This window comes from Hypanus sabinus, chromosome 6 (genome assembly GCF_030144855.1).
Source record: "Hypanus sabinus isolate sHypSab1 chromosome 6, sHypSab1.hap1, whole genome shotgun sequence".
In the NCBI taxonomy this organism is placed as follows: domain Eukaryota; kingdom Metazoa; phylum Chordata; class Chondrichthyes; order Myliobatiformes; family Dasyatidae; genus Hypanus; species Hypanus sabinus.
The window spans coordinates 57438834-57461009 of NC_082711.1; the positions used below are offsets into that span (position 1 = coordinate 57438834).

General features: G+C 46.1%; 1 protein-coding gene across 4 annotated transcripts in view; it reads left to right on the plus strand.

Moving 5' to 3' along the window:
- The first annotated feature begins 7894 nt into the window (after positions 1-7894).
- Positions 7895-22176, plus strand: part of LOC132395495 (metalloreductase STEAP2-like) — a 55669-nt gene continuing 41387 nt past the window's right edge. For 2 of the 4 annotated variants that reach the window (XM_059972198.1, XM_059972200.1), the window contains exon 1: positions 7913-8104. The gene's annotated coding sequence lies outside the window, so the exon portion shown is untranslated. Of the gene's footprint in view, positions 8105-22176 lie in introns of all 4 variants that reach the window. The other 2 variants (XM_059972199.1, XM_059972201.1) reach the window with 2 other exon arrangements.

The window sequence follows — 22176 nt, forward strand, 5'->3', positions numbered from 1 at the left end:
CAACAAGCTGGAGGAACTCAGCAGGTCGGGCAGCATCTGTTGAAACGAGCAGTCAACATTTTGGGCCGAGACCCTTCGTCAGGACTGAAGAAGGAGGGGGTAGGGGCCCTATAAAGAAGGTTGGGGGAGGGTGGAAGGTGGAAGGTGCCAGGTGAAAAACCAATCGGGAAAGATCAAGGGGTGGGGGAGGGGAAGCAGGGAGGGGATAGGCAGGAAAGGTGAAGAAGGAATGTAAGGGGGTAGTAGAAGAAGGCAGAATCATGAGAGAAGTGATAGGCAGCTGGAAGAGGAAGCGGAGTGAAAGTGGGATGAGGGAAGGGAGAGAGAGGGAATTACCGGAAGTTGGAGAATTCAATGTTCATACCAAGGGGCTGGAGGCTACCCAGATGGTATATGAGGTGTTGCTCCTCCAACCTGAGTTTGGCCTCATCATGGCAGTAGAGGAGGCCATGTACGGACATATCCAAATGGGAATGTGAGGCAGAGTTGAAGTGGGTGGCAACCAGGAGATCCTTTCTGCTGGGGCAGACGGAGCGGAGGTGTTCGACGAAGCGATCCCCCAATCTGCGTCGGGTCTCGGTGATGTAGAGGAGGCCGCACCGGGAGCACAGGATGCAATAGATGCTACTCGTTGAATACTCGTTTCAACCCGAACTCCTGAGTTCCTCCAGTGTGTGGTACATGTACAATCTTCACCTTCTGTGGCACACCAGTTCTGGATCCACAAAGCAATGTCCCCTTGGATCACATGCCTTCTTACTTTCTCAATAAGCTTTGCATGGGGTACCTTATCAAATGCCTTGCTGAAATCTATATTCATTACATTTACTGCTCTACCTTCATCAATGTATTTAGTCACGTCCTCAAAAAATTCAATCAGGCTCGTAAGGCACGACCTGCCCTTGGCAAAGCCATGCTGACTATTCCTAATCATATTATGCCTCTCCAAGTGTTCATAAATCCTACCTCTCAGGATCTTCTCCATCAACTTACCAACCTCTGAGGTAAGTCTCACTGTTCTATAATTTCCAGGGTTATCTCTACTCCCTTTCTTGAATAAGGGAACAATATCTGCAACCCTCCAATCCTCCGGTACCTCTCCCTATTGATGATGCAAAGATCATTGCCAGAGGCTCAGCAATCTCCTCCCTCACCTACCACAGTAGCCTGGGGAACATCTCACCCGGTCCCGGTGACTTATCCAACTTGATGCTTTCCAAAAGCTCCAGCACATCCTCTTTCTTAATATCTACATGCTCAAGCTTTTCAGTCTGCTGTAAGTCATCCCTATCATTGCCAAGATCCTTTTCCGTTGTGAATACTGAAGCAAAGGATTCATTAAGTACCTTTGCTATCTCCACTGGTTCCATAGACACTTCTCCACGGTCACATTTGATCGGTCCCATTCTCTCACATCTTATCCTCTTGCTCTTCACATACTTGTAGAATGCCTTGGGGTTTTCCTTAATCCTGTCTGCCAATGCCTTCTCATGACCCCTTCTGGCTCTCCCAATTTCTTTGGGTTCCTGTACCCTACTATCCTTTCCCTGTCTCATTGGAACGTACCTATGCAGAACTCCAGACAAATATCCCCCAAACATTTGCTTCCAAGATCTTGCATGACTGTCTCATATTTCCCTTTACTCTAAATGCTTTCCTAACTTATCTGTTCCTATCCCTCTCCAATGCTATGGTAAAGGAGATAGAATTGTGATCACTATCTCCAAAATGCTCTCCCACTGAGAGATCTGACACCTGACCAGGTTCATTTCCCAATACCAGATCAAGTACAGCCTCTTCTCTTGTAGGCTTATCTACATATTGTGTCAGGTATCCTTCCTGAACACACCTAACAATCTCCACCCCATCTAAACCCCTCATTCTAGGGAGAAATTAATCAATATTTGGGAAATTAAAATCTCCCACCACAACATCTCTGTAATTATTACACCTTTCCAGAAACTGTCTCCCTATCTGCTCCTTGAAGTCCCTGTTACTATTGTGTGGTGTACAAAAAACACCCAGTAGAGTTATTGACCCCTTCCTGTTCCTAACCTCCACCCACAAAGACTCCATAGACAACCCCTCCATAACTTCCTCCTCTTCTGCAGCTGTGACACTGTCTCTGATCAACAATGCCATGCCCCCACCTCTTTTGTCTCCTTCCCTGTCCTTTCTGAAACATCTAAAGCCAGGCACTTGAAGTAACTATTCCTGCCCGTGAGCCATCCAATTCTCTGTAATGACCACAACATCATAACTCCAAGTACTGATACACACTCTAAGCTCAGCCATTTTGTTCATAATAACCTTGCATTAAAATATACTCAACTCAAACCATCGGTCTGATCTTCTCCATTCTCCATCACCTGCATATCCTCCCTTTCACATTGTCTCCAAGCTTTCTCTATTTGTGAGGCAACCGCCACTTCCTCCATCTCTTCAGTTCAGTTTCCACCCCCCAGCAATTCTAGTTTAAGCTCTACCCAATTGCCTTAGGAAATGTCCCTGCCAGGATTTTGGTCCCCCTGTGCTTCAAATGCAACCCATCCTTTTTGTACAGATCCCACCTGCCCTAAAAGAGGTCCCAATGATCTAGATATCTGAATCCCTGCCCCCTGCTCCAATGCCTCAGCCACTCATTTATCCTTCACGTCACTCTATTCCTATACTCACTGTCATGTAGCATAGGCAGTAATCCCAAGATTACTACCTTTGTGGTCCTGCTTCTCAACTTCGTTCCTAACTCCCTGCAGTCTGCTTTCAGGACCTCTTCCCTTTACCTACCTATGTCATTGGTACCAATATGTATCATGACCTTTGGCTGTCCTCCTTCCCACTTCAGGATATCCTGGACACGATCAGAAACATCCCGGACCCTGGCAGCTGAGAGTCAAACTACCATCTGCGTTTCCTTCCTGTGTCCACAGAATCACCTGTCTGACCCCCTAACTATAGAGTCCCCTATCACTACTGCCTTCCTCTTCCTTTCCCTACCCTTCTGAGCCACAGGGCCAGACTCTGTGCCAGAGGAACAGCCACTGTTGCTTCCCCCAGGTAGGCCATCGCTCCCCATCAGTACTCAAGCAGGAGTACTTATTGTTAAGGGGGACATCCACAGGGGTGCTCTCTAGCCTCTGACTCCTGTCCTTTCCTCTCCTGACTGTTACCCACGTAGCTGTCTCCTGAGGCCCCAGAGTGACTACCTGCCTATAGCTCCTATCTATCACCTCCTCACTCTCCCTGACCAGATGAAGGTTATCGAGCTGCATCTCCAGTTCTCTAACACAGTTCCTTAGGAAATGCAGCTCAATGCACCTGGCGCATCTCCTGGACATCCCACATCTGACACCAAGCACAGAACACCGGCCTTACACATATAATTCCTGTCTGAATTCTACACAGGCAATCTACCTTGCCTTGCCTTGCCCGTTATCACTGAAGCACCTTTAAGCCAAAGCTCTCCTACTCTGTTTCCCTCTACTCCATAGCCCGCTTGGTAAAACTGTCTCCTTTTAAACTCTTCTTGCTGGTCTAACTGGCTGACATCCACGTGCTTGTGCAGTCATGCCTCGATCAAACTGCTGAAGAAATAACAGCTAAACATCTAAAGCCTGTCACTCGACGTAAGCATTCCTGCCCCTGAGCATCCAAGTTTCTGTAATGGCTACAACATCATAGCTCCAAGTACTGATCCATGCTCTAAGCTCATCCGCTTTGTTCATAATACTCCTTGCATTAAATAGATCTGAGGCATCTTTCTTAAATCAGTATTTATATTATGGTTTCAGTTAATTAACCTGTTTCTTTATTCCTGATCTAACCTTGATACCTTGTTTGGTATTGACATAAGAATAACAATGAGGCTAATTAAGAGAATTTGACTGAATGCTCTGGGGTCTGCACAATAGTTAAGGGCAAAGTTGCTGTTGGAGATACTACAATCCCCCTAAGGTTGTAGGATACTCAGCAACAAATGCATTGGCCTATTAATTGAGTATATGCTTATCAACTGAATCTAAGAAAAAGGATCAGGAATGTATCACGAGCCACCATTCATTAAGATCAAGGCTGATCTTCTTCAGTGCTATTTTCTAGCACTATGCCCATATCCCTTTCTTCTCAAAGTCCAGAAATATACTGATCTCTCTTTTGAATGAACAAACGCATCAAGGCGCCACTGTGTGCTGAGGTAAAGAATTGCAAATGTTCATCATCTTCTGAGTGAAAATCATCTCTGCCCTAAAATGCATGTCCCTCAGTCACAGACTGTGTCCTGATTTTAGCAAAGTGAAACATGGGAAGGGGGCATTTGGGATCGATGTAGCTGATCAGAAGGCATTTGATAAGGTCCCACATAGGAGATTCAGAAGGCATTTGATAAGGTCCCACATAGGAGACTGGTGGGTAAGATCAGAGCTCATGGCATTGGGGGGAAGATATTGACATGGATAGAAAACAGGTTGGCAGATAGAAAGCAAAGGGTAACAGTGAATGGGTGTTTCTCGGAATGGCAGGTGGTGACTAGTGGGGTGCCACAGTGCTCTGTATTGGGACCACAGCTGTTTACTATTTACATCAACAATTTAGATGAAGGCATTGAGAATAACATCAGCAAGTTTGCTGATGATACTAAGCTGGGTGGCAGCGTGACATGTGATGAGGATGTTAGGAGAATTCAGGGTGACTTGGATAGGTTGGGTGAGTGGGCAGATACCTGGTAGATGACGTTTAATGTGAATGTGTGAGGTTATCCACTTTGGGAGTAAGAACAGGAAAGCAGATTATTATCTGAACGGTGTAGAGTTAGGTAAGGGAGAAATACAAAGAGATCTAGGAGTCCTTGTTCATCAGTCACTGAAGGTGAATGAGCAAGTGCAGCAGGCAGTGAAGAAGCCTCATGGAATGTTGGCCTTTATTACAAAGGGAATTGAGTACAAGAGCAAGGAAATCCTTTTGCATTTGTACAGGGCCCTGGTGAGACCACACCTGGAGTATTGTGTACAGTTTTGGTCTCCAGGGTTAAGGAAGGACATCCTGGCTGTAGAGGAGGTGCAGCGTAGATTCACGAGGTTAATTCCTGGGATGTCTGGACTGTCTTACGCAGAGAGGTTAGAGAGACTGAGCTTGTACACGCTGGAATTAAGGAAATTGAGAGGGGATCTGATTGCAACATATAAGATTATTAAGGGATTGGACAAGATAGAGGCAGGAAATATGTTCCAGATGCTGGGAGAGTCCAGTACCAGAGGGCATGGTATGAGAATAAGGGGTAGGTCATTTAGGACAGAGTTAAGGAAAAACTTCTTCTCCCAGAGAGTTGTGGGGGTCTGGAATGCACTGCCTCGGAAGGCAGTGGAGGCCAATTCTCTGGATGCTTTCAAGAAGGAGCTAGATAGGTATCTTATGGATAGGGGAATCAAGGGATATGGGGACAAGGCAAGAACCGGGTATTGATAGTAGATGATCAGCTATGATCTCAGAATGGCGGTGCAGACTCGAAGGGCCGAATGGTCTACTTCTGCACCTATTGTCCATTGTCTATCTGTTTTGTTCTTTTTTTGTGCGGGAAAAGGGATTTGGGGGTTGATGTGCTTGTTCTGTTTGTTAGTTTTTTTCGAGCAGGAGGAGGGATTTTGGGGTTGACATGTGCGTACATGGGTGTAGAATCATAGTTAATTAAAATATGGAAAAATAAGAATTAAAATTAATATGGTGGAAGGTTGAAGTGGACCCAGTTGGTCTAAAGACATGTTTTCATGCTGCATCCTCCAATGATTCTGTGTTCCTGCTTGTTAATCCTTCATTATAGATTACAACGTTTTCCCATGCTAATTACAACTGGAGAGGCCAGAAATTTGCATTTTTCTATAAATATACTTTAAGAAAAAAACGTACAAAGGTAGATGATATAGAATTCTCCTGCAATGCACGTAAAATGCTGGAGGAACTCAGCAGACCAGGCAGCATCAATGGAAAAACGTTTTGGAGCCGAGACCCTTCGGCAGGTCTATCTGGCCCGCTGAGTTCCTCCAGTATTTTGTGTGTGTTGCTTGAATTTCCAGCATCTGCAGATTTTCTCTTTTTTTGTGGTTAGAATTCTCGTGCGGTCATTTGTAGTACACTTTATGTCGTTCCATTCACAGTTGGTTGCAATGGCACCATATTTTGCTCCAGCAAAGTACCTATAGAGATTTGACACAGCTTCCTGTCCCGCAGTGTGGATTGATGCGAAGGCCGAAACTGAGGCTCTTCCCAACAGAGCCTCTGAAGCGGATATGCTAATATACATTTAACATTTTTAGAGAACACTTTAAATTGCCTCATATTGAACACGCGTAGATACCCGCATCATTAATGTGTTTTCAAGAACGGGGGGCATACCTTCCCACTTGAACCGCCCTTGGTTATCTAGCGTTTGCAGCTAGGATGAAGGAGCTGGATTTTGAGGAAACTATTTCAAAGTTCGTGTTCTCTCTCTCTCTCTCTCTCTCTCTCTCTCTCTCTCTCTCTCTCTCTCTCTCTCTCTCCTCTCTCCTCTCTCCTCTCTCCTCTCTCCTCTCTCCTCTCTTCTCTTGAAGTGAATTGTAACGTGTGCTTTAAACAGGAACTGCACCCCACTGTCAACGGGTCATGGAACCCATGAGTGATATCTACTTGTTTGGTGCTTACCATTAAACATGAACTGAGATCGGATATTCTGAATTGCTTTAGGATAACGGAACATTGGAGTCGAAGCACACCAACGAGTCCTTGAAGCTGTCCCCACGCTCGCTCAGATCAAGACTAAAATGGGCACACTCAGCCGCCGAAACTGCCTTATTTTGGAACTCCTTCCATGATGGATTGTAATCAAGTTTAGGCAGTGGTTACTGTGGTTACTGTGGTAACTGATGGTGCATCAGTTACAAAGCAGCTTGAACAGGGGCCGGCTGGAAAGCTATGTTTTAGTTTTCAACCGTTTATCAACGGAATAACATAGTGCGTTAGTGTGACAGTAAGCGGTCGCCCATTGATGCTATGACGCGACCTTTTGTACAGTGCAGGCTGCCTTCCATTTTCATGGCTCAGTGCCTTGTGCCCCGTGTCACTTTGTAGACATATAATCTTTCTATATATATTGAATTTTTGTTTGTTTGCCGTAGTATTCAATATATATATCTTCAGCGGTTGAGTGTGCCCATTTTTAAGCTATTTTATGCGTTTATATTTATTGTGTTTTTATCGTTTTCTTGATTTTATTTGGTTAATTTTGTTTGCTGCATCGGTTCCGGTGTAACAATTATGTCGTTCTCCTTTACACTAGTCTACTGGAAATGGCATGAAACTATCCTGAATCTTGATCAAGAACTGAATTAGGGTTAGGGATAGGGTTAAGATTTTGGATGACATTATCAGCGTGTGGTGCGTGAAATCTGAAAGGGGCGACAGTGACACAAGGGTGCTATCTCCACCGTGCAAATGGTCACAGGATTATTACAACATTCTGACCTAAAAGGAGAATTGCTTAAATTATAGCTGGATTGAACAAACAAAAAGCAACTAATCTCCACACCTCTAAATCACCTCAAAGCAAAGGCATCACTTGTGGTGACAAATACATTGTTTAGTTCAAATTTCTGAAGGTGGAAGCATTTAGGAAAAAACGACACGGGCGACATTCATTCCGTAGACTAAGCGGGGGAAGTAGCTATCGGGCCCAGTCCCCACTTTAGATATATGTATGTATATATACGTTCTTGCTTCGGATGTGGGCGCTTTATTTTAATCTAAAATTCAAGAGCAGGTTTTAAGTATCTTCACTGGTGTGTTGTAACAGCACTTGGATTCTAACCTTTATTTAAATAGAGAGATCACCCCTCAGTTGGGAGGTGGAATGGATACTTCCCGACAATTGGGATGAGAGGGGGAAGGGAAGTGGCCCGTTCTTCCCAAGGTTGTTCGCGGTTATATAGGGAAGCTCATTGACAGTGACTACGGTGGTTATAGCGGGTAAGTAGAGACGAGAGAGCAGGAGAGGGTACCAGTGAAGATACGGAGATATGTTGCAGTTTGCTAATAGGACAATCATGTTCAAGAACAGACAGAAATCGACCGACCACCGGTAAGAACCCTTGAGCCTAATTCAAACAGCTACCCGGGGTTTCTGGTATCCGTAGTGGTTGTGAGGCATCCAGGGCGAATGCTAGTTAACTTGAGGGCTGACTGCGGTTTCCTTGGAAACAGTTTAATGTTAACAAAAGCTGGGCGCTGGTTTGCTTTGTGCTGTAAACTCGGTAATGCCTTACGCAATCAGCCTGACTTCTGCGATGTGGAGTGTAGTGGTGGCTGGGAGCGGATCTTTTTCATTTCTCATTTGTGTGCCGGCGGTGAGCGGACGAATAGAGTCACTGCCAAGGCCAGGATTTACAGTATTGCCACCCAGGCAGTCGTAGTGACCCATTACAATACTGTACTCCTGAAGGTGTTGTTTAGGAATGATCCAGGATTTAGCGTTAGCAGCGCCTATGAGATCGGGGAGAAGAGTGATACAAGTTGGGATATATGTAACATAAGGGGAAGTCTGCAGACATTAGTGTTCCTGTGCACCTGCTGGCCTTGTCCAATTTAGTAACAGAGGCCACATATTCAAAGTAAATTTATTATCATGTTTAGGTGATATTGTCATTATTTAAAAGAGTGAGAAGTGGGGAGCTAGTTAACTTGGCAAAAGTTGTAGGAAAATGCTGAAATAAGTTATAAAGGAAGTGATTAATAGTGCACTTGGAAAAAATATAAGAGGATTGGACAGATTCAGTGCGGATCCAAACATTTTTGAGAAATTTGTTTTGAGCTGTAACTAGCAGAATAGAAATGGAGAAACTAGTAGTTGCTTCCTTTGGATTTTCAGAAGGTATTTGATACAAATTCAACCTAAGAGTTATTAAACACAATTAGAACAGATGGCTGTGGAGATTAATAGACTAGTGTCAATTGGAAGCTAACAAAAAGAAAACTAATAAGGAGTAAAACATGTTATTTGCAGAGTGGGGAGGTACAATCAATGGAATATCACAGAGTGATGCTGGTGACCCAACCTCCTACATCAGTGAAGCACTCACGTGTACCATTATCCCAAGTCTGCTGCTGATACTAAGCATGGGTATGAAGAGTATACAGAGAGATTTCAAGCTAGGTTAACAGGTAGATGGTAGATGGAATATAATCCTAAAGTCATCCATTATGATAGAAAAACAGGTGGATTTTATTTTAAAGTGAGTGACTGAAAGATGTTGATTTCAAAGGAGGCAGAATATTCTGGTACACAAGTCACTGCAGGTTTTGTGTTCAAGTTTATTATTATTTGACTTTACATATATACAACTGTGGTGTACCCACAATACATATATCACACACAACACATGAAACAAAATATTACCACAAATAAGTTACTAAAATATATTTCAAAATGCATGGGAAGTGCAAAGCACTTGACAGTAAATAACAAACAGCTTGCTGTGCTGGTGACAAGACCTTGTGATGACAGAGTATTCATTAGTCTCACAGCAGCCTGGGGGAAAGAAGCTGTTACTCCGTCTGGTGGTCCTAGAGAGATTGTGGGATGGGTGGTAGGGATCCTCAACAATGTGTTTAGCCCTTTGTATACAATGCTCTCAGCCACTGACTGAGTGAATGTGATGAGACTTTACCAGAAACCAAGAGACTTTGTGGATTTGGGTTGGCTGTTCAATCTGATCAATTCTGTGTCAGGCTGCGCCTTCTTGACTAGGTCATTATCCAGGTCAGCATGTTTTGCTTGGTATTGCCGCAGTACTGTAAATTGTCTTTACATTTACCAAACAACACCTAATACTACTGCACTAATATAAAGCTAAGTACTCTTATTTCTGTTTCCCAATCACCTTCCCATTTAAACCAATATACTGTACTGTGCAAGTCATAGGCATTTCAATGTATATTTTGACATGCATGTGATTAATTTATCTGAATCATAAGCATAAGACATAGCAGAATTGGTCTATTGGGCCCTTTGAGTTGGCTCTGCAATGCCATCATGGCTGATTCATTTTCCCTCTTAACCACATTCTTATACCTTCTCACCATAAACTGTGACACCCTTACAAATCAAGAACCTATTGTCCTCCACTGTAAATATACTTGCCTGAGGCAATGAATTCCACATATTCATCACTGTCTGGCTAAAGTAATATCTTCTCATCTCTGTTCTATTCTAAGTCTGTGCCATCTGGTTCTAACTATCCCACTATTGAAAACATCCTCTCCACTTCCACTCTATATTCAATATTCAGTAGAGTTCCCCACTCTGATTAATATGGTGCCAAGCTGCAATGTTCTCATGGTTATGGCTTAGACTTGGTTGTTTTCTAACATTCGTAGAGATGGTTTTATGGTGTTGTGGGTGTTAAGATCAGGTTAAAGTTTAAGGACAGGGATAGGGGGAAGTAAGAGGTTGGAGGGAGCAAATGAAGAGTCAGGGGCAGGAGCCAGGGTCCAGGTTAGTGCACTCCATGCATGAAGCCCGGTGGTCCATTAGGCAGATGTATAGTCTGTGGACACCATAGAAGAGGGCAAGTGAACCCCCTCTCCCTAGGTCGGCAAGTCCCTCTAGGTTGGCGAGTTCACTCTACCTACTCCTTTGAATAACTGGTGGGTTTCAATACTATACCTTCCTAATTTTTCTGAACTCCAGTGAGTACAGGCCCAGAGCCATCAAATACTCTGCATGTGTTAATATTTTAAATCTTGAATCATTCTTGTAAACCTTCTCTGGACCCTTTCGAACATCAGTGCATCCTTTCTTGGATATGGGGCCCAAAACTGCACAAAAAAACTCCAAATGGGGTCTGGTAAATGTCTTATAAAGCCTCAGCATTACATCCTTGCTCTCAAAATGAATGCTAACACTGCATTTGACTTCTTTATCACTGATTCAACCTGCAAGTTGACCTTTAGGAAATCCTACACTGGGACTCCCAATTCCCTTTGCACCTCTGATTTCTGAATTTTCTCCCCATTTAGAAAATAGTCTATGCCTTTATTCCTTCTACCAAAGTGCATAGCCACACACTTCCTTGCACTATAGTGGATTCCATTTACCACTCCTTTGCTCATTCTCCTAAATTATCCAAGTCCTTCTGCTTCCTCAACACTAGCTGCCACTCTTCGTTGTATCATCTGCAAACTTGGCCACAAAGCCATCAAGTCTATCATCCAAATCATTGACATAAAATGTAAAAAGGTCGTATAAGGCATTGATGAGGCCGAATTTGGAGTATTGTGTACAATTTTGGTCACCGAATTACAAGACGGGTATTAATAAGGTTGAAAGAGTGCAGAGAAGGTTTACAAGGATGTTGCTGGGACTTGAGAAACTGAGTTACAGAGAAAGGTTGAATAGGTTAGGACTTTATTCCCTGGAGCATAGAAGAATGAGGGGAGACTTGATTGAGGTTTATAAAATTATGATGGGTATAGATAGAGTGAATGCAAGCAGGCTTTTTCCACTGAGGTTTGGAGAGAAAAAAACCAGAAGACATGGGTTAAGAGTGAAGGGGGAAAAGTTTAAAGGGAACATTGGGGGGAGGGGCTTCTTCACACAGAGTGGTGGGAGTGTGGAATGAGCTGCCAGATGAAGTGGTAAATGCGGGCTCAGTTTTAGCATTTAAGAAAAACTTGGACAGGTACATGAATGAGAGGTGTATGGAGGGATATGGGCCAGGTGCAGGTCAGTGAGACTAGGCAGAAAAATGGTTCGGCACATCCAAGAAGAACCAAAAGGCCTGTTTCTGTGCTGTAATGTTCTATGGTTCTGAACAGCCAAACATTGACTCCTGCAGAACACCACTGGTCACTGGCAGCCAACCAGGAAAGGCTCCCTTTATTCCCACGCTATTCTTTCTGCCAGTCAGCCAATCTTACAGAGTATACCATGGGCTCTTATCTTGTTAAGCAGCCTCAAGTATGTCACATTGTCAAAGGCATTCTGAAAATCCAAATAAGCAACATCCACAGACTCTCCTTTGCCTACCCTGCCTGTTTCTTCCTCAAAGAATTCCAATAAATTTGTCAGGCTAGATTTCCCATTTAGAAAACCATGCTGATTTTGGCCTATTTTATCATGTGCCTTCAAGTCCCCCGAAACCTCATCTTTAATAATAGACTCCAACACCTTCCCAGTCATTGAGGTCAGAAGCTTCCTAGTCCTCTAGGTTCTCACTAACTTTTGCTATATTGTATGCCCTCTGTTTTGCTTTTGTACTGTCTTTGACATCCCTTGTCAACCACGGTTACATAATCTTTCCTTTAGAATTCTGCACCTTCGGCATGAAATCATTTGACATGACAATCAAATCTTTGGTTCTCTCAGTATCACAGAAAGCAAGGTTGATAATGGGAGGAAACAAATTGCGATGTACCTGTTTTGATTTGTAATTGAAATAGAAAACTGTATACACACTTGGTTTTCAATGCATCTGAAATTAGCATCAGCATGTGAATAAGAGTATAAGTCATAGATTTGGAGTAAGCTATACAAGCTGTCGTCTTGCTATGCCATTCAATCAGATCATGACTGACCTTTTACCTCTGCACTAGCTTTCTGTACTACCCTTGTATCCCATAATTCTCATAGTAGCCAAAATTCTGCAGTCTTTGTCTTGAATATATTTGGACTAAACCTGAATCATTGAAGGGTGCTCAACAGTTATGGCAGGGCTTGAATACTATCACTTCCTATAAAGTTAAATCAAGCAACATAGGTGCAACAGGGCTTCGCTTCCAGGTGAGCTCAATACCTTCTGTGCTCAATTTGATCATCAAAGCATGGAGGAACCATCACAAACTTCCACAGCCCCCGATGACCCTGTCATTTCTGTCTGTGAAGCTCCATGCGAGCAGCCTTCAGGAAGGTGAACCCACGAAAGCATCCATCCCAAACGGGGTACCTGACCTAAAGAACTAAAGACCAGTGCTGATTAACTGGCACAATTAATCAGTTCAATGGTTCAAATGAATATCAGAGAATATATACAATTTATAACCTGAAATTCTTGCTATTTGCAATCATCCAGAAAACAGAAAACAAACCCAGACTATTAATGACAGAAAATGTTAGCATCCCGATCCCATGCACAAGCAGCAGCAAAAGCATCAACCTTCCCTCACTTACTCCAGCAAATATATATGAGAGATATAGAAAGAGGTATACAGATAGATATGGCTCAAGTGCAGGAGCCTGCTTTCTGCCGTGAAGAGCCATATTTTGAGCTACAGCTGTACAGCACAGACTCAAACAGGACCCCAGCCTCCTTGAAAAGGAAAAAGAGACATGAAGAAAGAAGAATTAGCTGATTCACAAACAAATTGGAAGAACTTGCCAGGGTCTGCAAAAATCTTGGTGCCATCTTGTTTTGGGAGTCTGAGGTACCCAGCTGCTTGTAGTTGGCTTCAGTTGTATCAGCGCCCAAAAAAAAGTGTCAGGACCTGTTTCGATGACTATTGTCCAGTGGCTCTTAGACCCACTGAGATGAAGAGTTTTACGAGGTTGGTGATGAAACATATCAACTCCTGCCTGAGAAACTACTTGGATCCACACAGGAGCAACAGGTCCATAGCAGATGCCCTTTCATTGACTTTTCACTCAACCCTGGAACATCTGGGCACTAAAGATGCATGCATCAGGATGCTCCATATCAACTACAGCTCAGCATTCAATGCCATCATCCCCTCAAAGCTAATCAACAAGCTCCAAGACCTTGGCCTCAATGCCTTCTTATGCAATTGGATCATTGATTTCCTCACATGCAAACCCCAGTCAGTTTGTATTGGCAGCAACATTTTCTCCACAGTCTCCGTTAGCACACAAGGTTGTGTGCTGAGCTCCCTGCTCTACTTGTTTTACACTTATGACCGTGTGGCTAAGCACAGCTGCAACGTCATACTCATGTTTGCTGATGACACCACAGTGGTAAGCTGAGTCAAAGGTGGTGATGAATCAGCATGTAGGATCTGGCAGAGTGGTGCCATAACAACAATCCCTTACTCAATATCTGCAGAACTAAGAAGCTGATTATTGATTCCCAAAGAAGGAAACCAGAGATCCATGAGCCAGTGTTCATTGGGGAATCAGAGGTGGAGAGGGTTGGCAATTTTAAATTCCTCGGTGTTATTATTCCCAGCATGTAAATGTAATTACAAAGAAACATGGCGCCACCTCTGCTTCCTTAGGGGTTTGTGAAGATTTGGCATATCTACAACTTCGACAAACTTCTATAGTTGTGTTTAGAGAGTAGATTGACTTGCAGCACCACGGCCTGGTATGGAAACACCAATGCCCTTGAACAGACAATCCTATAAAAAGCAGTGGATATGACCCTGTCCATCACGGGTAAAGCCATCCCACCATTGAGCACATCTATATGAAATGCAGAATCTTACCACCCAGGACATGCTCTCTTCTCACTGCTGCCACCAGAAAGAAGGTACAGAAGCCTCAGGACTTGCACCACCATGTTCAAGAACAGTTATTACCATCAGGCTCTTGAACCAAAGGGGATAAATTCACTCAACTTCACTGGTCCCATCATTGAAATGTTCCCAGAACCTATGGACTCGCCTTCAAGGACTCTTCATTTCATGTTCTCTATTCAGTGCTTACTTAATTATTATTATTTCTTTCTTTTGTTTTTGCATAGTTCATTTTTATGCACACTCATTGAATGCCAAAGAAACTGCTATGGTTATTATTGGTTTCAATATGGTGACATATATGCACTTTGATAATAACTTTACTTTGAACTTTGGTGACTAATCAGAGTTTCAAAGATTTAGCAGCATTATTTTGAAGGAAGGTCTCCTCTGTCCTGCCTGTGTAAAATGGTATTGTAGCTGAATAATGCTTATCATTAGAGAATGTCATTAGAAGAATAGCCCTTAACTCGGCAGTGGAGTTATCGGGGCACCGTCATGATGGTGTTTCCATAGCAAACTATTCTTGTTTTTATGAGGTCAAGTTGCTAACTCGATGCTCAACCCGACTTGGATTCGAACTCAGGAACCTTCGCTCCGGAGTCCAGCGCTGATATTATTGCGCCACCAAGCGGGACAGTGCTTATCAGAATCAGGTTTTATATCACCAGCATATGTTGTGGAATTTGTTAACTTTGTGGCAGCAGTACATGATAATATAGCAAAAAACTGAATTACAGTAAATATATATAGTAATTAAATAACTCCCTTGTTCCAGACAGCCCAGCTAAGGGAAACGTCACCTTATCTGCTCTGACTAGCTTTGTTTTCTCTTAAAAGAGGATGAAATTATATTTATTTATTTACTGTGCAGTACTGGCCTTTTGAGCCCAATGAGCTACACCAATATTTAACTCTTGCCTAATCACAGGTCAATTTACAATGCCCAATTAACCTACTAACCAGTGTGCCTTTGGACTGTGCACCCAGGAGAAACCCACACAGTCATGGTGGGTTCAGGCAAACTTCTTACTGATGGCAACAGAATTGAATTCCGAACACTGGAAAGCTCCAAACTGTAATAGTGGCATGCTGAACACAATGCTTCTGTGCAGTTTGATGATATTACCCTGTGGCGACCCATTTCCTAACACATCCGAACCGGCTCACAATTAGATAGCCTACGGGGGTTTACGAGCACAGAGCTTTGGAGCCTCTGCGCCACGGGGGGCAGGTTGAGGGAGGCTTAAAAGTGAGGCTGAGGATTTCGAATAAAGTCTTTCCTTCGACTGCAGTTACTGACTCCGTGTCGTAATTTTAGCGCTGCGTGTCGCACACCGCTACAATTGGTGACCCCGACGGTCCAAACGATTTTTGGGCCAGAAATGACCGATGCCGCCTCTGTTCATGCGGTTTCGTTGAAACTGCCGGGTTTCTGGACACAGCGACCGAACCTATGGTTCCAGCAAGCTGAAGCCCAATTCCACATTTGCCAGATCACCTCAGAAGACACCCGGTACTACTACGTGGTGAGCTCCCTTGACCAGGACACAGCGGCCCAGGTCGCGGAGTTCGTACAGTTGCCCCCGGCAGACGGCAAGTACACGGAATTCAAAGCCCTGCCCCTCAGGACTTTCGGACTCTCACGGCGCGAGCGGGCTGCCCCTTTACTGCACCTGGATGGCTTGGGCGACAGACCTCCATCGGCTTTAATGAATGAGATGTTGTCTCTGGCCGGAGGACACAAGCCCTCCCTCATGTTTGAGCAGGCATTCCTGGAGCAGCTGCCCAAGGACATACGCCTGCTGCTGTCCGACGTGGATTTCAGTGACCCCCGGAAAGTGGCAGCCCGGGCGGACTTGCTGTGGAATGCCAAAAAGGTGAGCGGGGCGTCCATCGCACAGATCTCCTAGCCACGCTCCCAGCAGCAAACCAGTCCAGGCCCGGCCGCAGAGCCCGCCAACCCCAAGGTCGGGACGCCGGTTTTTGGTCGATACTCGTGCCAAGATCAACGTTTTACCTCCGACGAGTTACGACACCCGCAGCAGGGCACCGGGTCCCCCCCGAGGGCCGTGAACGGCAGCACAGTACGGACCTATGGCACCTGTCAGGTGCAGCTACAGTTCGGCTCCAGCCAGTTCACGTGGGACTTTACACTGGCCGCCGTAGCCCAACCGCTTCTGGGTGCGGATTTTTTGCGGGCTCACAGCCTACTAGTCGACCTGTCCAGGAAGAGACTGATACACGCCGAGACCTTTCAGACGTTCTCCCTGGGTGCAGCCCAGTTGCCAGCCCCTCACCTCGGGTCCATCACGCTGTCCGACAATGACTTCACCAGGGTCCTGGCGGATTTCCCATCGGTTCTGGCACCGCAGTTCACAGTGGCCATGCCCCGCCACGGCATACAGCACCACATCCCGACCCAGGGACCACCCCTCCACGCCTGCGCTCGGCGGCTTCCCCCGGACAAGCTCCGACTGGCGAAGGAGGAGTTCCAGAGGATGGAGGAATTGGGGATCATCCGGCGGTCCGACAGCCCATGGGCCTCCCCCCTGCACATGGTGCCCAAAGCGATGGGAGGCTGGAGACCGTGCGGCGACTACCGCAGGCTGAACGAGGCTACCACACCGGACCGCTACCCTGTGCCGCACATTCAGGACTTTGCAGCAAACTTGCACGGCGCACGGATCTTCTCCAAGGTAGACCTCGTCCGAGGGTACCATCAAATCCCGATGCATCCTGACGACACCCCCAAAACGGCTCTCATCACCCCGTTTGGCCTTTTCGAGTTCCTCCGCATGCCGTTCGGCCTGAAGAATGCCGCACAGACGTTCCAGTCTGTGGACGTGGTGGGACGGGACCTGGACTTCGCGTTCATCTATTTGGACGACATCCTCATAGCCAGCAGCAGTCGTCAGGAGCATCTGTCCCACCTCCGTCAACTCTGCGCCCGACTGAGTGAGTACGGTCTTACAATCAACCCCGCCAAATGCCAGTTCGGACTCGATACCATTGACTTCCTGGGGCACAGGATTACTAAAGATGGGACAACCCCTCTGCCCGCTAAGGTAGATGCGGTCCACCACTTCCCCCGACCCACCACGATCAAAGGCCTTCAGGAATTCGTAGGTATGGTCAATTTCTACCACCGCTTCCTCCCTTCAGCTGCCCGGATCATGCACCCCCTGTTCGCCCTGATGTCGGGTCCGAGCAAGGATATTGTCTGGGACGAGGAGTCCGCCGCCGCTTTCGTTCAAACGAAGGAAGCTTTGGCGAACGCCGCAATGCTAGTACATCCCAGAATGGACGCCCCTACCACCCTCACAGTGGACGAATCTAACACGGCAGTCGGTGGGGTGCTGGAGCAACTCATCGCAGGTCGCTGGCAACCCCTGGCATTTTTCAGCAAACACCTGCGGCCACCTGAGCTCAAGTACAGTGCCTTCGACCGGGAACTGTTGGCGCTCTACCTGGCAATCCGGCATTTCAGGTACTTCCTAGAAGGTCGGCCCTTCACCGCGTTCACGGACCACAAACCGCTTACCTTTGCATTTACGAAAGCGTCCGACCCCTGGTCGTCCCGCCAGCAACGCCACCTGTCCTACATCTCTGAATACACGACGGATGTCCGGCACGTCTCGGGTAAGGACAATGTCGTGGCGGATGCGCTCTCTCGCCCTATCGTTCATGCCCTTTCCCAAGGGGTAGACTTTGAGGCACTGGCAGAGGCACAGCAGGCAGATGAGGAGATTCCGAGTTACAGAACCGCAGTCTCCGGTTTGCAGGTCCAGGACCTCCCCGTAGGCCCGGGTGAGAGGACCCTACTCTGTGACGTCGCCACCGGCCAGCCCCGTCCCGTCGTCCCGACAGCTTGGCGGCACTGTGTTTTCGACTCCATTCATAACTTGGCGCATCCCTCCATCCGGACGACTGTCCGGATGGTTTCCAGCAGGTTCGTTTGGCACGGACTCCGCAAACAGGTCAGTGAATGGGCCAAAACGTGCATCACTGCTAGACGGCCAAGGTGCAGCGGCACACCCAAAGCCCCACCACAGCAGTTCCATCCTGCCCACTGGCGTTTCGACCACATTCATGTGGATATCGTGGGCCCCCTGCCAGTGTCACGCGGAGCGCGGCACCTCCTGACTATCGTGGACCAGTTCACAAGATAGCCAGAGGCGGTCCCGCTCACCGACACCACCTCCGAATCTTGCGCCCGAGCCCTGATCACCACCTGGATATCTCGCTTTGGTGTACTGGCCCACATTACCTCCGACAGAGGCGCCCAGTTCACCTCCAGCCTGTGGTCAGCTATGGCCAGCCTTTTGGGGACTCAGCTGCACCACACAACTGCCTACCACCCACAGTCGAACGGGCTAGTGGAGGGTTTCCACCGTCACCTGAAGTCGGCCCTCATGGCCCGCCTGCGAGGAGCCAACTGGGCGGACGAGCTTCCCTGGGTCCTACTCGGCATCCGCACAGTGCCCAAGGACGACCTGCACGCCTCGTCGGCAGAGTTGGTATACGGCGCGCCCCTGGTCGTCCCCGGGGAGTTCCTACCAGCCCCACGGGGGCAAGAGGAAGATCCCGCAGCAGTCCTGGGCAGACTACGCGAGAAGCTCGGTAACCTGGCCCCCATACCCACTTCACAGCACGGGTGGAACCCGACCTGCGTACCCAAAGACCTGCAGAACTGTAAGTTTGTGTTTGTACGAAGGGGCGGGCATCGGCCACCGCTGCAGCGGCCATACGAGGGACCGTTTATGGTGCTCCAGAACAACGGGTCCACGTTCGTGCTGGACGTTGGGGGGGAAAGAGGAGGTTTTCACGGTGGACCGCCTCAAACCGGCCCATGACCTGGCGCAACCGGCCGAGTTTCCGGCACCTCGGCGCAGAGGCCGACCTCCCAAGCAGGTTCCGGCCCAGACTGTGGACATTGGGGGGTGTATCGCCGGTTCTGGGGGGGGGGGGGGGTTATGTGGCGACCCATTTCCTAGCACATCCGAACCGGCTCACAATTAGATAGCCTACGGGGGTTTGCGAGCATAGAGCTTTGGAGCCTCTGTGCCATGGGGGGCAGGTTGAGGGAGGCTTAAAAGTGAGGCTGAGGATTTTGAATAAAGTCTTTCCTTCGACTGCAGTTACCGACTCCGTGTCGTAATTTTAGCGCTGCATGTAGCACACTGCTACAACCCCTTATTCTTCTAAGGCCAGATAAAGGGTTAATCTCTCATTGGTCACTCCACAGTAATCTAGAATCATAGTGGCAAACTTTTTACTGCACTCAGAATCAGAATCAGCTTTAATATCACTGGCACGTGACATGAAATTTGTTAACTTGGTCCTCTCTGTCCAATTTGTTAATCGGAAACCAGTTCTCCATACAGATTTCTGAGGACTCTGGGTATTTATGGTAAGGTATTTGTTTGATTGTACTCTAATCCTCTTGTAATAAAAGCAAACATGCCATTTACTTTAAATAACAAAAATCTAGTCAGACTGCATCTGTAGAAAAAGAAGCAATTAACATTTCAATTGCAGGCCCTTTTTTGAATTCCCTATTCATTATAATGATTTGTGTATAAAGACATCCATTCAGTTCCCACTGAACTATTGTTAATCTTTCACCTTTTTAAAATAAAACATGCCTCTTTTTTTCTCTTTATTTCTAAGTGGATAACCTCACATTTTTCTACATGATGTTCTGCTGTATCTGCAATGTTCTTAGCTATTGATTGAACACAGAAGCTTCCCAGCCATCCATTAACAAATCAGTCCTTGTTTAATGTAGGATAACATTTAATGTTGAAAGCCTCTAATAGCCCATTACTGATCTGTAGTTGAAGGAATTTCCCTTGGTTTTAACCATATAGCCATATAACAATCACAGCACAGAAACAGGCCATCTCGGCCCTTCTAGTCCATGCCGAATGCTTACTCTCACCTAGTCCCACCTACCTGCACTCAGCCCATAACCCTCCATTCCTTTCCTGTCCATATACCTGTCGAATTTTTTTTAAATGACATCGAACCTGCCTCTACCACTTCTACTGGAAGCTCGTTCCACACAGCTATCACTCTCTGAATAAAGAAGTTCCCCCTCGTGTTACCCCTAAACTTTTGCCCCTTAACTCTCAACTCATGTCCTCTTGTTTGAATCTCCCCTGCTGTCAATGGAAAAAGCCTATTCACGTCAACTCTATCTATCCCTCTCATAATTTTAAATACCTCTATCAAGTCCCCCTTCAACCTTCTACACTCCAAAGAATAAAGACCTAACTGGTTCAACTTGTTTGCCAGCATCATTAACATTATTTTGTATCTTGGGCTTGTCCGTTAGTTATGTTATGTACCCAAAAAGTCACATTCATTTTGGACTTTTAAATTTGCAACAAAGGTTCCCTGGACTATTTTTTTTGACACGAGGGCATTGACCTTTGAGGAAACTGGGCTTCTATTGGCCTGGAGTTCAGAAAAATTTTTGATAGGTCGGTAGAAGGTAATTGTGTCGTCTTGCCGATGACGTCTGCTAAGGGTTATTGGTAGAATCTGATTAGATGTGAAATCTCCCTCTGCAACTAATCTTTGACTTCCTGACTAAGAAACAGCAATCAGTAAGGAAAGGCAGCAGCACCTCCACCATGATTATTCTGTACTCCAGTGTCCCACAAAGTTGCATCCTCAGCCCCCTTCCCATCTCCATGCACACTCATGGCCAAAATTGTGCTCTAACTCCATCTGCAAGTTTGCAGATAGCCTCTGACAACCAAGTCCAGTTCTGGGTCTTCTCGTGTGGTTTAACTACTAAACCGGAGAGGAGCAGTTTCTGCTGTTGGGAGAAAGGGCAAAGGTGGGTTACTGCAACCTTAAAACTAGCCACATCAAGCAGATGGGTCTTGTCAGCCGTGGCTGGCAGCTCATCCAGGAGAAAGAAAACTCTTAACTTCAGACCTCTGCTGCCTTGTGGCTATACCCATTCATGGGAAAGGCTTTGGAAGTAAACACCAAGGGGAAAATCTGTAGTTGGAGTCCCCAAGGCAGGCGTACATTGAGTTCAACACTGACTGGCAACTCCTTTAATGCTGCTGGTGCCAAAGTATCAGCTTCTGCAGTTCCTTTGGATTTATCAGCTGCATGAAGGGAAAGCCTGGTGCATGGGCAAACGTTTGTTCTCCATGCCATACTGGCCTGGCTTGTGTACTAGCCTGCATATCACATGGACAGACAACTAGGACGCAATATCAATGGTTGACCCTGACCAAATGAAGTAGGCCATTTCACAAATAACATAGAATCAGAGTACATGGAGGAGATTGAGAGCTAAATAACATGGTGTCATGGTGACAACTGAGGTTGTAAACTTAAAGCTCCCAGGAGTGAGTATCATGAATAACCAATCCTCACAGAGGATCAGAAGAGGAGAGAGTGAGCAATTTCAGGTTCCCGGGTGTCAAGATCTCTGAGGATCTAATCTGGTCCCAACATATCAATACAGCTATAAAGAAGACAAGAAAGCGGTTATATTTCATTAGGAGTTTGAGGAGATTTGGTTTGTCACCCAATACACTTGAAAGCTTCTACAGATATACCATGGAGAACATTCTGACTGGCTGCTTCACTATCTGGTATGTTGGGGTGGGGGGGGGGGGGGATTACTATGCAAGATGGAAAGAAACTACAGAAAGTTGT